We start from the raw sequence: 16186 nt of genomic DNA, 5'->3' as shown, positions 1-16186 counted from the left end.
AGGCCTGTGGTAGACCCTGTTGAGCGGGAGATCTACAAGATCGATTCTAGTGGTAAAAGAAGATGGCAAGTAGTGGAAAGATAGAGATCGAGAAATTTAATGGTTAGAGTTTTGAGTTGTGGAAACTCAAGATGTAGGATCTGTTGATGGATAAAGATCAGTGGATCGCGGTAGATCTGGGTACTAAACTAATGGGAGTGTCCGATGAAGAATGGAAGAACATGGATCGAAAGGAAAGGAGCACAATACGATTGTGTGTCTCGGATTTAGTATTGCTGAATATATTAGGGGAAGCTATGGCGAAGGATTTGTGGGACAAGTTAGGGACTTTGTACCAATCTAAGTCTCTGGTGAATAAACTGTTCCTACAGAAAAAACTGTATAACCTAAGGATGAAAGATGGAGACTCGGTGACAAAGCATCTGAATGAATTTAATACTATGGTAATTCAGTTATTGTCTATTGATATTAAAACTTTAGATGAAGATAAGTGCATCAGTTTGTTGTGTTCTCTACCAAATTCATTGGATAGTCTGGTTATTGCAATAAGTAGCAATGCAACTACCTTGCAGTTTGATGAAATAGTCTCATCCTTGCTGATGGAGGAGATGAGATGGAAAAATATGGAGAGCCAGAATGGTGATGCCTTTTCTGTACGAGGACAGTCCCAAAACATAAAAAAAAAATAAGTCATCAACTGGGAGATCTAAATCTCCAAGCAAACCTGTAAAGGTGGTGTGTTAGAAATGTGGAAAGGAAGGGCACTACAAAAGGGACTATAAATCTAAAGATCTTGATAAAGGAAAGGAATCTGATGATTCTCCTTTTACATAGGTGAAAACCACCTCAGATGAAGGTGGGGATGTGTACCTGGCTTCTTTAAGTACACACGTAGATCATGAGGCATGGTTGATTGAATCAGTTGCATCCTTTCACTTCACTCTCCATAGAGAGTGGTTCTGCGAATATGAGAAATACGATGGTGGTGATGTCTTCTTAGGGGATGATAGGAAGGATGGAATCATTGGTCGTGGAAAACTAAAGTTGAAGCTACAAGGTGAAAGGGTTAGAACACTTCCAGGTGTTATGCATATTCCTACATTAACCAAAAATTTGATTTCCGTAAGCAAGCTGGATGATGCAGGTGTAAAAACAGTGTTCGAGAAGGATACCTACAATATGGTTCAGGGAGCACTGGTATTGATGCGGGGAGTTCAGATTGGAACTCTATACAAGCTGCAAGGTTACGCTATTGTTGATGGGCACAACAGTTCTATGGTTCTTGAAAGAGGAGAAGAAAATCTAGTGGTCTCTAGAGAGAAGACCATGCTCTGGCATCGAAGGCTTGGAAATATTGGAGAGAAGGGCTAGAAATCTGATTTCCGTAAGAAAGCTGGATGATGCAGGTGTAAAAATAGTGTTCGAGAAGGATACCTACAAGATGGTTTAGGGAGAACTGGTATTGGTGCAGGGAGTTCAGATTGGAACTCTATACAGGCTGGAAGGTTACACTATTGTTGATGGGCACAACAGTTCTGTGGTTCTTGAAAGAGGAGAAGAAAATCTAGTGGCCTCTGGAGAGAAGACCATGCTGTGGCATCAAAGGCTTCGACATATGGGAGAGAAGGGCCTTTGAATATTTCATGGTAAAGGTATGGTAGAAGGTATGAGTAATAGCTCTCTGGATTTTGATTTCTGTGAAAATTGTGTATATGGGAACCATAAGCGGGTGAGTTTCCCCTCTGGTGGTAAGAGGGTGAAACAAATATTAGAACTTGTGCACAGTGATGTGTTTAGACCTGTGAAGGTTTCGTCACTCGGTAAGTCTATGTACTATGTATCATTTATAGATGACTTCTCAAGGAATACATGGATATATTTCCTTAAGAATAAATATGAAGTCTTTGATAGGTTTAAAGAATTTAAGTCTCTGGTGGAAAACCAGACAGAGAAGAAGATAAAGGTGTTGAGGACAACTAATGGTGGAGAGTTTTGTAGTAAGGAATTTGAAGAGTTCTATAAGAAGTGTGGTATAACATAGCAGAAGACTACTCGATCCACACCTGAGCAAAATGGGGTTGTAGAAAGAATGAACAAGACATTGATGGAAAGGGAAAGAAGCGTGCTCAGTGGTGCCGAGTTATGATAGGAATTCTAGGTAGGGGCGGTGGAGACAACATGTTACCTGGTCAGCAGATCACCTTCATCAGCGTTGGAGGATAAGACTCCACAAGAGGTATGGACTGGTAAGAAAGCCTCTCTTTCACATCTGAGGGTATTTGGATGTGATGCGTATGTACATGTTCCAAAGGAGAAAAGAACCAAGGATAGTAAATCTGAAAAGTGCATCTTTATTCGGTATAAGGATGGTTTAAAGGGTTATAAGCTTTTGAACCTAGTAACAAGGAAGGTTGTGTACATCTGAGATGTGGTGTTTAGAGAGGTGAAAGATGTTATGAAACATGAAGTCCAACCAAGGGAACCTGAGAAGATAGAGTTTTAGATTAAGGAGGAAGAATTATACTCTACAGGAGTGGAGGAATTAGAAGATGAATTGCCACAAACTCCAGGTGTGAGAAGATCAGTTCAAGAAAGAAAGCAGCCAAAATGGTATATTCCATATGCTTTCTATTCAAATTTTTCTTTATCTATTACTAATGATGATCCCAGAACTGTGAAGGAAGTAGTAGATTCAGAGGATGGCAAACTCTAGAAAGAGGCCATGGTTGATGAAATGGCATCTTTGCAGAAAAATGAGGCTTGGGATTTGGTGGAGTTGCCGGCTGGAAGGGAACCCATTGGCAACAAATGGGCGCTCAAGAAGAAGACAAATGCAGAAGGAAAGGTGGAGAAATACAAAGCTTAGTTGGTAGAAAAATGTTATTCCCAGGTGCCAGGAATTGATTTTGGTGATATTTTTTCTCTTGTTGCCAAGATCAATTCTATTAGATTACTTTTATCTTTTGTTGCTGCTTTTGATTTTGAGGTAGAACAGATGGATGTGAAGACAACATTTCTTCATGGGGATCTCGAAGAGGAAATTTACATGAAGCAACCTAAAGGCTCTACAGTGAAGAGTAAGAAAGAACTGTTATGCAAGTTAAAGAAGTATTTGTATGGGTTAAAACAGTCACCAAGGATCTGGTATCAGAAATTTGATACATTTATACAGCCACTTGGCTTCACCAAAAGCAAAGAAGATCACTGTGTGTATTTTTAAATTAATTGGTGACCGTGTTATTTATCTGGTCTTGTATGTGGATGATATGTTGCTGGTTGCAAAGGACAAAGAAATTATCCAAGATCTGAAGACCCAATTATCGTCCAAATTCGAAAAGAAATATCTTGGTGCTACAAACTATATTTTGGGCATGGAAATTAAAAGAGATCAGGAAAAGAGGAAGCTCTGGTTAAACCAGAGGAAGTATGTCGAGACAATACTGCAGATGTTTAATATGCAAGATAATAAACCGGTGAAGGTTCCTATTCCTATAGGTGTGAAGTTATCTGTTGAAAAGTGTCCCAAGACAAAAGAAGAGGAAAAGGACATGTCTCGTGTTCCATATGCAAGTGCAGTCAATAGCCTGATGTATGCAATTGTCTATATTAGACCAGACATTGCACATGTAGTGGGAGTATTGAGCAGGTTTATGTCAAAACTAGGAAAGGAGCATTGGACAACAGTGAAGCGGGTTTTCGGGTAATTGCGTGGCACTAGTGATTATGGTTTATGCTAGCAAGGAAGACCAGGATTGAACAGAGTGTTGGATATTTGTGGCTTTGTTGATGCAGATTGGGCTGGAGATCTGGATCAGAGAAGATCTACAAGTGGGTATGTGTTTAACCTATTTGGAAGTGCAGTCAGTTGGATGAGTAAGAAACAATCTGTAGTGGCACTATCAACTATAGAGGCATAATACATGGCAGCCACTCATGATAGAATACAAGAAGGTGTTGCTGGTAAAGGTGGACACTTTGAAGAATACTGCATATACATTAACAAAATCTATGAGCTCTTAGAAGTTCTCTTGTTGTAGAGAAACAATGGGCGTTGCAGGGCTCAATAAATGACTAAGCTCTCTTGTGGCCCCCTGTGGAAAGAAAACAACAAGTGGGAGAATGTTGGGTTGTGTTATATTCTTTCCATGACTAGCCCACATAGTTAACCTGGGGGTTAGAGGGGGTGTGGGGTCCCCCTCTTCATTGCGTTGATTGCATAGCGGGGGGGTCACATGGGATTTGAGGGGTGAAGGTAACCCCACTCTATGGGGTCTGGGGCAACGCCCTGGAAAATTTTGTTTTTCGACCCTATATTAGGTTGGGTGGACCTACCTATGGTTTTGTGCATGGTTTTTGCACATGGTTTTGGACGCGATGGTTTTCGACCCATGGTTTTGGAGGCAATGGTTTTTGGTTCCATGGTATTGGATGCTTCACCATGTATAAATATGTATTGTAACATTGAAAGGAATATAATGAAAAATCAAGATGGTAGTCCTAGTTTTGGTATCCAGGGGAAAATATCTGTGTATATGTGTTTTATGTGTTATGCTCTCGCATTGTTTATTTTCTGTGTTTTAGAATTTGTATGCAGGTAATTTATGTACAGGGTTAAAACCTACATCTCTGAGGCTCTAGCCCATATTGAACTACGCATTGCTTACTTCTAGCCATCAAGCTTCCACAATGACTATTAGGACTACATAGTGTGTAGTTCCCACCGTCGGTCAATCACCCTTGTCAGTCAAAATTGTGTAATCCATCTCATCAGATGCCCTAATTGTTGCTTGATCATACTTTGAAGTTAGATTTGTAAGAGCTAATGTTTGCTTGCCATGAGTGTGCCCTCTATCCTATAGGTACCACACTTGTGAAGCACTTATCTCAAGTAGTAATTATACCATGACACCAAAGAGAGTTTCTTCAAGAGAGACCACTGAAACCAGTACTGGGGAAGTAGTTGAGAAAGCACCAGTTAACTTGCTAATATATGCGGATACTCAACTGCTCATAGAAAGGAGTCAACACTAACATGACAACAACTCTAGTACCAATAACAAAAGGCATAAATCTAGTATAATATCAAAGAAAGAGGAAGTTGCTAAAATAATAGAGGGAGAAAAAAGATGCATAGTAAAAGCAGATTCAATCTTCATGTAGGAAGCTTTAGAAGTAGAAGAAAAAGGAAGCAGAGGACACAAACAATAGAGTAGAGGAAGTGAGAAAATCAAAGCTTACAGGTAGCAGAAGTAAGATCGTAGTAAGTAGAGAAGGATGGACAAGAGTTGAGGAGGAGAGAACAAGAGAGAATTAGAAGCAAGAAGAAGAACAAAGGCAAGATGCAATGATAGAAAAAAAATCGCCAATGCTGGTTGAGGAGTCGAAAAAACCAATAGCTGAAGAAGAGGGTGAGAAGATGTAGGATCGGGAACTTTCTCAATAGATAGAGAAATTGATCAAAGTGACATACATGGAGTTGGAGGATGAACCACAAGATCAAGACACTGACCTCATTCCACATGCACCTAAGGTCAACCCTAAGTCTCCACCACGTCTAGTGTGAGAACCAGTCTTGAGTGAGCAAGGAGAGGTTGTTCTCCTTGATGATGGTCGGTGATGGATGTCTACAATCTATCATTCAATGGGTTGTAGAGGAAGATTGTACAGCCACAGAGAGAGCATTTCTCAGATGATCACGCGTCACCTGCATTGATGAAGGAAAGGGTGATTGTGCCATATGTCAGAAAGCATCCAGTTTCCATGGCTGATGCCACCTTGGCTTATGAAGAAGCCACAAGGTCAAATTTCAAATTCCTGTTAGTAGAGAATGAAAAAATAGCAAAAAACCTGCAGGAAGTTAGGAAGAAGGTAGAAAAATCCACAAGTTCCACAATGGTAGAGATGAGGAAAGTGATATTGGATGAAGTATCAACTCTTGAGGCCACCATGCAGAAACTCTATGATGGATTTATCACCATGAATAAGGACGTTATCCATCTAGATGGATTTCAGCAATAGAGAAGAAGGATTTTCCAAACTCTCAAGGACATACATACTGCTATTGTCCACATTGCGCAAGAATGGACAATGAGGTACAAGGGAGCCTCGCTTCATTTTCCAAAGATGATGAAGTTGCAGGCAAAGCTAGACAAAGAAAGGATCTGGATGTTGATCCAAAAATATGAGAAACTCGCCCCATTCATCAGCAACATATAGGCTTCATATGCACAATTGTATAAGAGTTTTGATGTCATGGTGAGAACACACATGATCCTGTTGATTAGTTCCCTTATTGAAGCTAAGCACGAGAACCAAGTCTGACAAGAGATCAACAAGTAAATGGAGCAGCTAAGGTGAGAGGCCACCAATGATGACTTGGATCTAAGCACAGAAAACATGCAGAAGTACATTAGTGGTACTGTCATGGTAAAAACCATGTTGAACATGCTTCAGGATGAGTTGGACAAAGGTTCCAAGACCATATACCCAGAAACTATGGAAGCAAGAGTCTGCTATTTGAAAGACACCATCAAGCAGTTTGGGGACACCATAGCACAATACCAAGCTTGGTATCTGTACCTCACCGAGAAGAATCAAGTGGAGGTTGCCGAGTTGTTCTTTTCACAAACTTCTGAGTCATAGTGTTTTTTCTTGTTAGGTTGTCTCTACCCTATTTTTTCACACATGGGTACATGTGGAAAATGTATATTAATGGTAAATATGTTGTAAGTGAAATTCCAAGTGTCACTAGTGGAATGTGAATAGTCACTATGTAATGTAATGAGTTATTTGTAAAGAAGTAAAAGAGTCATGAGTGTAGTGAAAGAGTCACAAATGGGAATGTCAAGGGTCACCCCACCCTTTGTCATAAATAGAACCTCATAACTCATAGAACGAGATTTTTGGAGCCAAGAGTTTGGCTAAGCTTAGGCTTAGAGAAGGCTTGGGAGTATTGTGACAAGCCTTGGCTTCTACATATTGTAGAGTGAGTATACTTCTTTGGAGGAGTAGGTGTTCTTGACTATAATGTTCCACTATTGGGGCTAGTAGTTGTCAATGGTGTATGTATGGATGTAACATTCACTTATAATAATAATATAACTGAGCCAACATGCTTTCATGCATATGTTATTATTATAGTTGGACTATTCTATTTGTTATAGTAATGTATGTTGTTTAACTTACAAATTTTCTTATGAAATACTTTGTATGCAATTGTATCAATCTTGTTGAATGTTTGTTGTTGGATTAACCCGTCACTTTGTTTTGTGGACTATTCTGCATTTCAGCTTGTGATGTCATTCCACTCATTTGTTACTATTAGGTTGCGTACTATTACAAGCTTCTAAAAGGCACACTTCCTTTTCGCCTCTATGTGTCAGAACCCCCATGCATCTCACTTGACTCGCTGCAAGGTCACACACTTTCTTCCGACCAAAGTCACCATACTTACCTCTGCATGCTACCGCAGTCAAGGAATTACATTAACACCCACTATTGGGACTCCTACTCCAAACAGTATGAGGTCTAGTTGGGACTTCTTACTGGGGAGATCCCCTTGAGTGCTAGGAGGTCCAGCACCATCAATAGGTTGGAAGTCCTCCAATAGGAGAGAACAAGAGAGGTTCTCAAGGAGTGAGCAAGAGTGAAGAATCTAGAGAAGAGAAAGGAGTGCTCAAGAGGTTCGAGAGGAGGGAGCCAAAGGAATACCAATAGCCTAGGTTGTAGAGAAGTGGGTGAGGTATTGAGTAACAAGTGATGGAGAAGAATTGTTATAGTGACTTTTTTGCAACTCACTGTGGTAAAGTGGAAGCTCACATGAAGGGAGGAAAGAAGATGGCTATTGATGGCCATAGTTAGGTTTCTAAGAGAAGTTGTAGTAGGAGAGAGAAGAATGTTAACATTAATGGTATGAGCCAAGAATAATTTAGTTGAAAGATAGCTGAGCTAAATGAGAGGCTCACTATGGTAAAGATGTCGCTAGACTGAGAAGACCAAAGGTAGAGATGGAACCTAAGGAGGGGGTTCAAATTTCCTGTTAAAAAAAATTTAATTTAAGAGGAAAATCTCTAAACTATGGAGGAAGGTGAAGAACCGGTCGAGTGCAAAACAAAGAGAAGGAAAACTCAAAGTAGTCGAGTTTAAGACAAATGGATGTGATTATTTATGAACTCAAGAAGGTCACAACCCTTTGAGGAGGGGAAGATGCCAAAGAGAGATTATCTGAGAATCTCAAAGAATGCATGGAGGGTCCAATGCAATAGAGGAGGCTACAAATGGAGGATTTTGATGAGACTCTAATTAAATATTTTAGAGGAAGTGATGAAGGTCTCATGGAAGGTCAACAATAATAGTTGGTAGTAGAAATACCCGAGGTGGCTAGATGGCAATTTTTCTTTAAAGTTGGTGAGTTTTATGTGAATGTAGACCAAGGGCATGGATAGAATGTCTAGTAGAGAGGGGAAGGCATAAGAACTTCCTCTCAGTATATAAATCAACCAAATAAAAAGATATGGAAAAAGTTACGAGAGATTTCCATAATGGCAAATGACGACAATGATGTCGAGCGAACAGATTGGCCATCAAAAGGAATTATAAAATGGAGTTAAGGTGATGATGAGGATGCACAGAAGAGACTAACATGAAGTTTCATGGACCATGGGGAATGTGCATAACAGTGAATGATTCTAGGAGCATCAACAAAGGCTCAAGAGCCTCACATTTTTGAAACTAATGTTTTTTTCTCATGTTCATGTTATGAAGGTCAAGAGGAAAGAGAATCATTACAAACTTTTTGTTGTAGCAGCTACAACCACCCTCCAAAATTTTTCCTTAGCTTATTTTTGGACCCTTCCTACCCACCATCCTCAACAACATGTCTTTCACTATCAAGCATAGTAGCTTCAGTGATTTCATAGAGTCTTCTCACCCTGTGCATGAAAGTTTGTTCCACCCCCTGCACAGGTTGCTTTCTAGACTAAGTGTCAATTGCTGGTTGAGCAACTCTCTCTAGGAATTGTGAAGCTTTGGAGGGGAACCAACATTCCCTCCATATATTGAGAAAACCCAGTTGGACACCCAGCTAGGCTCCAGAATTGCCCAATTCTTCCTGAAAATCTTCCTCTGAAAAATTGTGCAATTCATCACAAGACAACTTCTCATCCCAAAAATTGCACAATTCTGGGCAGCAGTCACCTATTGCTCCTAGAAATTGTGCATCCCTATAGGAAAACTAGCCCAGCAGCTACCAAAAATTGCACAAATTGCAGCCTATTGGGCTCAAAAATTGCAAGAGACAGTCAGACAGGCTTCCTTGGGAAAATTGCGAGGTTTGACCGAGGACAACTACTTAGCTCAGAAATTGTGAGATACAGTCAGATAAGATTCCTTGAGAAAATTGTGAGGTCTGACCTAGGGTGGCGACTTAGCCCAAAAATTGCATAATCCTGGAGGCAGTCACCTTTTCCTCTTAGAAATTGTGCAATCCCTTTGGGACAACCATCTCTACTCAGCCTAGACATTGTGCAGATTTTAATCCCAAGCTCACAGACCGATGCATGTGCCTTCAGGGTGACCGGTCCCCTTCGGAACCGAGAAAAAAATAATTTCCATGCATGGAATGCTTCTCCAAAGGTAGCATGGAAATGCATCCCTTGATTTAGGGATCTATTTTTAGCAACTGGAGGTTACATGCAAGGATCATTTCATAAAACTCCTACCAGGTGTTGCTTTTCCAAGATTTGTGGCATGCGCGTCACAAACTCAATCTTATCAAAACTTATCAACTGGATGTTGCAGAACTCATTCCTCACATCGACCTTGCAGCTCTGACATCCCACATTGCAACTATGGTTCATCGACACATTTAGCTCAGTTGTTTCGGGGTAAGCCCGCTTTCCATGTCTTGCATGGTGTTTTTGTTGCTTGTTATGTTTCGCTTTGTATAAGTGACGTTTGCTTTATTTTAGTCAGTGCTTGTTGTCGTTTTGATATATGTTAGCTTGTAGAAGCACCGTTTCAGTTTTCGTTCGCATCTCACTACTTTCGCATGCATGACACTGTTTTGCACAGATGGTCGCCATTGCAGCGACTCGCTTCACACACATGCATGCTTTCCCATTTTCTAAATCCTGACCTTTTTGTTTGCATATATGATCATTCACTCTTGTTTGCACAACCTTCATGATCAGTCACAAAGGTATGTTGCAAGTCAGTTCTCAAGTTTATTTTGGTTTTCGACTAATAGATTGCTTGACATGAGTGTTGCTATGTCTCCAGGTATCGCAGGTGTTTTCCTGCCTCTCAGCAACACAAGTCCAATGGTTTCCAGGAGATCAGAGTTAAAGATAAGTTGAGAGCACAACTAGAGATGTAGTCAATCAAGTGTTTATGAACTTGCATACCCATGAAGACATAAAGTTGTTCATGGACAAGGATATCAAGATGAATGGAAATGGCATCACAACGAGTAGCACCATTAGCAGTAGCAGAAGGCAACACACCTCCACGTGACGAATGCAAGAGGAAGGTTGTTGACAACATAGAGGTGGAACAAAGTTGCAAGTTCAAAGCATATCCAATCATGATGAAAACAACTTTTGAGATTGAGGCTATGAGGTGACGGCATGACATGAAGATCACACAAAGTCAGAGAAAGGAATAGAGAAGGAGTTGCATGTGTTGAAGCATCAACTCAAGGAAAAATAGGAGTTTCGTAGAAGAGAGAATGAGTTGCAGCAAGAACAGGTACAACATGGGGCACAACATGCATAGACAGATGAAACTGCACCCACACAAGTTATAGATCCATCCTAGTAGCTGGCATGGAGCAGACAAGGTGAGCAGTGTTGTTGATTGCACGTAAGTGAATTCAGCAACATGCATGTCATTATGCATACGCATGCAATCCCACCCATTTGGCACACTCACGGAGGCGAAGAAAAGAAGCAAGTCTGACTGGAGCTGAACTTGTATTTTGAGAAGTTGACACACATGGCCACCAACACATGCTTGGAGATTAGCGCAGACACTATGCATCAACATGTTGTCAATCCAATCACACCAGGACAACCATGTGCATGCTATCAGATGAGTTGGATGGAGGAGCCATATCAGTGTACCCAGATGCAATGGAGGCAAGAGGTTGCTTCAGCAAGATGTCACCATTGAGCGCACAGACACCATTACAGATGACCAAGCTTAACATCGGCTCACCACATTTGACCATCACAAGGATGTCCAAGAGTTGGTCTCGCTGCAATGATCCAAATTTCAGTGATGTCTTGCATGGCTTGCTCAAGCCATTTTGTCTCACATGGGCACTTATGCATTGTAATGTAATGTCTTGTCAAGTGGAATTTCAAGTGTCGATAGTTGAATGTAACAGTCATAGAGTAGTTGAAAAGTCATGAGGATACGTGAAGGGTCACAAAGGGGAATGTCAAGGGCTACCACACCCTTTTCTATAAATAGTCTTGCATAACTCATTGTATGGGCTTTTGGTCAACCAAGCTTCCAATAGGAGTATCTTAGAGAGAGCTTGGACTGTATTGTAATGAGCCTTGGCTTCTCCACTATGCAGACCTAGTATATCTCTTTGGAGTAGCTAGTTGTGACTATAACATTTGGCTATTGAAACTAGTGGCTAGACATGGATGTATTGTATGACTAGAACTTACACTTCTTAATATAATAAAGCCAACACATTTCATCATATGTTGTATTGTATTCCAGCTATCTTGTTTACTCTAAATGATATATCTCTATGTTTTCTTATGCATGCATGAATGGACTATTCTGTATAAGTATGTATGAATCTTACTGAAATGTGTTGATTAGTTTAACCATCACTTTGGATTGCTCACTAACTTTCTTTCTAGTTTGTGATTCATCTTCAATCGTGTGTTCCCTTCCAAGCTGCGTGCTATCACAGGTTTCTAAAGTGCACACTCACCCCATTTTCTGTGTGTTAGAACCGTTCGTGCACCTTCCTTGACTCACCGAAGCTGTCACACCCTTGCTACCAATAGGTACATCTTACTTGCCTTTGTGTTAAACAATGTTCAAGGCGATACCGTACGACCCATTGCTGGGACTCCTACACCAAACAGTTTAAGGTCTAATTGGGATTTCTTACCAGGGAGATCCCCTTACATGTTGGCAGGTCCAACATCATAAAAAATTTTGGCGCTAGAAGGAGGGCCAGATGACAAGCAGTGTCCTCATCATCTATTTTTAGTCTTCTCACATCTATCATGGAGTTTGTTATAGTTCGCCCTCCAAAATGTCTGTCCAATGGAGATATCTTTCACATGAAGAGGGATTTCTCAGATCATTTGTCACAAATGACATATGGTGGTGAAGGAAAAGTGGCCTAGCCTAAGCACTTAGATGACTTCCATGCGTTCATGTAGGGCATGGAATATTTTAGTGAAATAAAGGTCTGTTCACTCCTCGCAAACACACTTCGCAACCAACCATTGTAATGGTGTGGCACACTACCTCATAAATCCGTGCACTCATTTGTTAGAAAATTATATATTACAGAGCAATAAAACACATAAAACATTGCAAAAATATAAACACAGAAAATGCATAAAACAAGAGAGACACAGATCTATGTCGTTCACCCAGTTTGGGCTACGCCCACCTTGAACAACTAGTCCTTCCCTTTTATTATCCAGCAAAACGAAGAGACACAACCTACAACAAATCCACTGTAATATCCTCTTTTTTCTCTCACAGTATCACCTATATGTTTCTCATTCTGAGAATACACATCTATATCAAAGCCTCAATACAATACTCTCATACAAAGAGAGGGGTTGCCTTCTAGGGAAAAAAGAAACCCTAAGCTAAACATAAATTCTACCATCAGATCATCTGCCTAATGAATGACCTAGATTGACTAGAAATTACTATACTTTTACAAGGCAATTTTACATATGTTTTTAGCTTCGGGGGCACTGCCCCCGAAATCCCCGCCGGGGGACCGCTGGCCCCCGGACACCCAGCCAGGGGGGATGGGCCCCCCCAAACCCCCGCAAGGGGGATAAGTCCCCCCCGCACCCCCCTGTGTTGAGGGGTGTAAAATATTCCTGGGGTATACATCTGGTTGAAACAAAGACCTCTAAATTACGATGATAATCATGCTCCACACCCAACATCATTCAACCAGTTTAGCAATCTAATCGAATCTATTTTCCACCATTTTGATCTTGAAGTACTTGATAAAAAATTGTTAAAACAACAAAAGGCCCCACACGAATCACCTATGGAGTTTTCGAAGCGCTTCTATCTATTCATGTTTAAAGCCTCGAAAATTCAGATGAAATTTCAGTATCTCATGGACATATTTGAATATTTCCTTATCCAATTTTTCAATCCCAAGAAGAAGTTCAAGCTCAAACCCCACTCAACATACTTCAGTGATGGAGTTGTGCAATTACAAACAAAAATGGTCATTGTCACAAGTGACTATCTGCCATCCCCTCATAAAACAACTCCACCACCACAGAGTGATGTGGGAGAATATGCACACACATCTGTTCATCTATCACATCCTCCCGACATCGCCCCTTATGATTTTTGCGCAATATTGGTTGCGAATCCATTGGGTTATCACAATTTATTTTATACCTAAACCTCTATCTTCGTATTCTGATCATTGTCCGGATTGCACTATCTTGTTCTCTTCCTTTCTAGACTCTACACCTGTTTTGAATTAGGATCAATCTATCGACAGAGTTGGTGTTGCAAAACCAACATGCGCTGAAATTCATGAAGATTGTGACTGGGAGCTTGAACATCCACCGGCAGCAGAGGACCATCCTTGTTTATCCGTAGCTCCTCCATTTCTTCCTGACCTCCTTGGTGATTCTACCATCCCAGATTTTTCATGTGTATCTCCATCCATGGATGCACCCATTATTGATTATTCACACGACACATAGGATGTCAACCCATCATTCGACAATGGAGAGGACTAATCACTCATTGAAAATCCACTTGATTTTTCATCTGATTTTTCCAGAAATAGAGAGGGTGAACATCCTCACTTCTCATCTACCCCTCTGTGTGATTCATCAAATCATGATGACGCCGACAAACATCCTAAATTTTATGATCTTGGTTGTTGTGATATCTCTACTTCTTCATCCAATCACAATGTTGATTCACTCGTTGTCAATCCATCTAAGCCATTGGTCTATGATGATCCATCTATCAACAAAGTTGAAACCCTGCAGACTGTCGAGGCACTTCAGGCCAAGCTGATGGTTATGTCAGGTCCTCGCTGTCCTGAGCTTGGTTTCACTTATGATCAAGAAATTCTTCAAACACCCAAGACTCCTCATCACTCATCTATATGCACTCAAGAACAATCCAACACTCATATTTCACCTCCTCCACTCGAACTACATGATCCCATCTCTTATGCATTGGAGGAATCTTACTCAGTAAGCACAATTGCTCAACGTAAGTTGTCTACCTTCCTCAAGTGTGCTTTCATGTCATAGTCAAGATTATCCGTGTGTTTAACATATTCACGTAGTGTCACAAAGCATCATGGTATGTCCACGGACTGCATGCCATGCACTTTCACTCATTTTTGTCCTGTGGACGCTAGTAAGCTCAGAGTGTATCTGTCTTCATTGTTGTATCTTTCACATCTGCTGGTCCAAACAGATGTGTTGTTCACAAACCATGCCTTCACCGACATGGGTCAACCAATGCGCTGGTGGCTGAATTGGAAGTATCACTTCACGTGAGATGACCCATGCATTGTTAGCTTAGGAGTAGGAGTAGTGTTTGCTTTCAGTTGTTTGCTTGCATGGTTGTTTTCTTACTTACCTCGCATGTTTATTTTTTTTCTTGCCTATTTTCTTACTTTATTTACTTTCACATTTACTTATGCCTTCACTTTGTTTTATGTTTCTTTTCTTGTTTTGCACTCGTAGGTTAGTTTTGCATGAAACCTTGTGTGACTCTTGAAACAATCTGGGTAATGTACAAGAGGACTTGTAAAAGTATCAACATTTGGTTATCTATTTTCCACTCTCTTATGTAAGAACTTGCTGTCTTCAATCCATGATACATCAATGGAAAACACATATTGTTTGAAGTGAACCTTGGTGAAAACACAACACTTGCCCTCTAACTAGTATAACCTACTCTAGTCGGTTGTTTTTGGGTTAATCCTCGTCAGCTCAGTCAAGTAGAGTAAGGTGAAGGGGAAAACCTTAATAACAATGTCGAAGGTATATATAAATTATTTCTCTGAAGGAACAACCTCTTCTGCTCTCAATAAGTTGGGATCCCTTTTCTGCCTCTTAAATGAGTAAGTGCTATGTACAGTTATGAAAATGAAAAATGCAAAACTTAAAAAGTGAAAAATTTTGAAAAAATGAAAAATAATTAAGGTGAAAGAAGAGAAAGGCTTCCTGCGTAGAGATGTGATGCAAGTAGCTCTGCCAGGGTACCAACCAGGGTCACTAGCAGCGGAGCGATGCTTGTGTTCCTGTGTGACTCTGCTAGGGTACTGTCTAGGCCTGTTGACAACGGAGCAACACCAGATATGAAACTAAAACTATGACGACTATACTACTTGTGCACCAATATACCCCTCATCCCCAATCAAAACAAATGTGTTCGCTTGGCTTGGAAAGTGTGTCGACCAGCCAAGGTCTTGGCAGATGCAACATCTTACAATCAAGAAAGTGTGGAAACCAAAACAACCAAAGAACTAAACAATACTTCCAGAGGTGTTAGACTTTCTTTTGACAAACAAGGTCCATTGAGAGAGTTGGAGCTCTACCACTGTGTGACCAAGTGTTTTAGCAGCTACAACCACACTCCAAAATTTTTCCTTAGCTTCGTTTTGGAGCCTCCCTACCGACCATACTCAGCAACATGTCTTGCACTGTCAAGCACATCAGCTTCAGTTGTTTCATAGAGTCTTGTGAGCCTGTGCATGCACGTTTGTCCCACCCCCTACACACGCTACTTTCCAAACTTAGTTTCAGTTGTTGGTTGAGTAGCTCCCTCTAGGAATTGCGCAATTCTGTAGGAGAACCATCCTTCCCTGCAAAAATTGTGCAAACCCAACTGGACACCTAGCTAGGCTCCAGAATTGCGCAATTCTTCCTGACAATTTCCTCTCAAAAAATTGTGTAATTCATCCCAGGAC

This window comes from Pinus tabuliformis, chromosome 3_2, assembly GCF_031772625.1.
Source record: "Pinus tabuliformis cultivar Carrire ecotype Pingquan chromosome 3_2, CPIR1, whole genome shotgun sequence".
Classification (NCBI taxonomy): domain Eukaryota; kingdom Viridiplantae; phylum Streptophyta; class Pinopsida; order Pinales; family Pinaceae; genus Pinus; species Pinus tabuliformis.
This window is presented reverse-complemented; position numbering follows the sequence as displayed.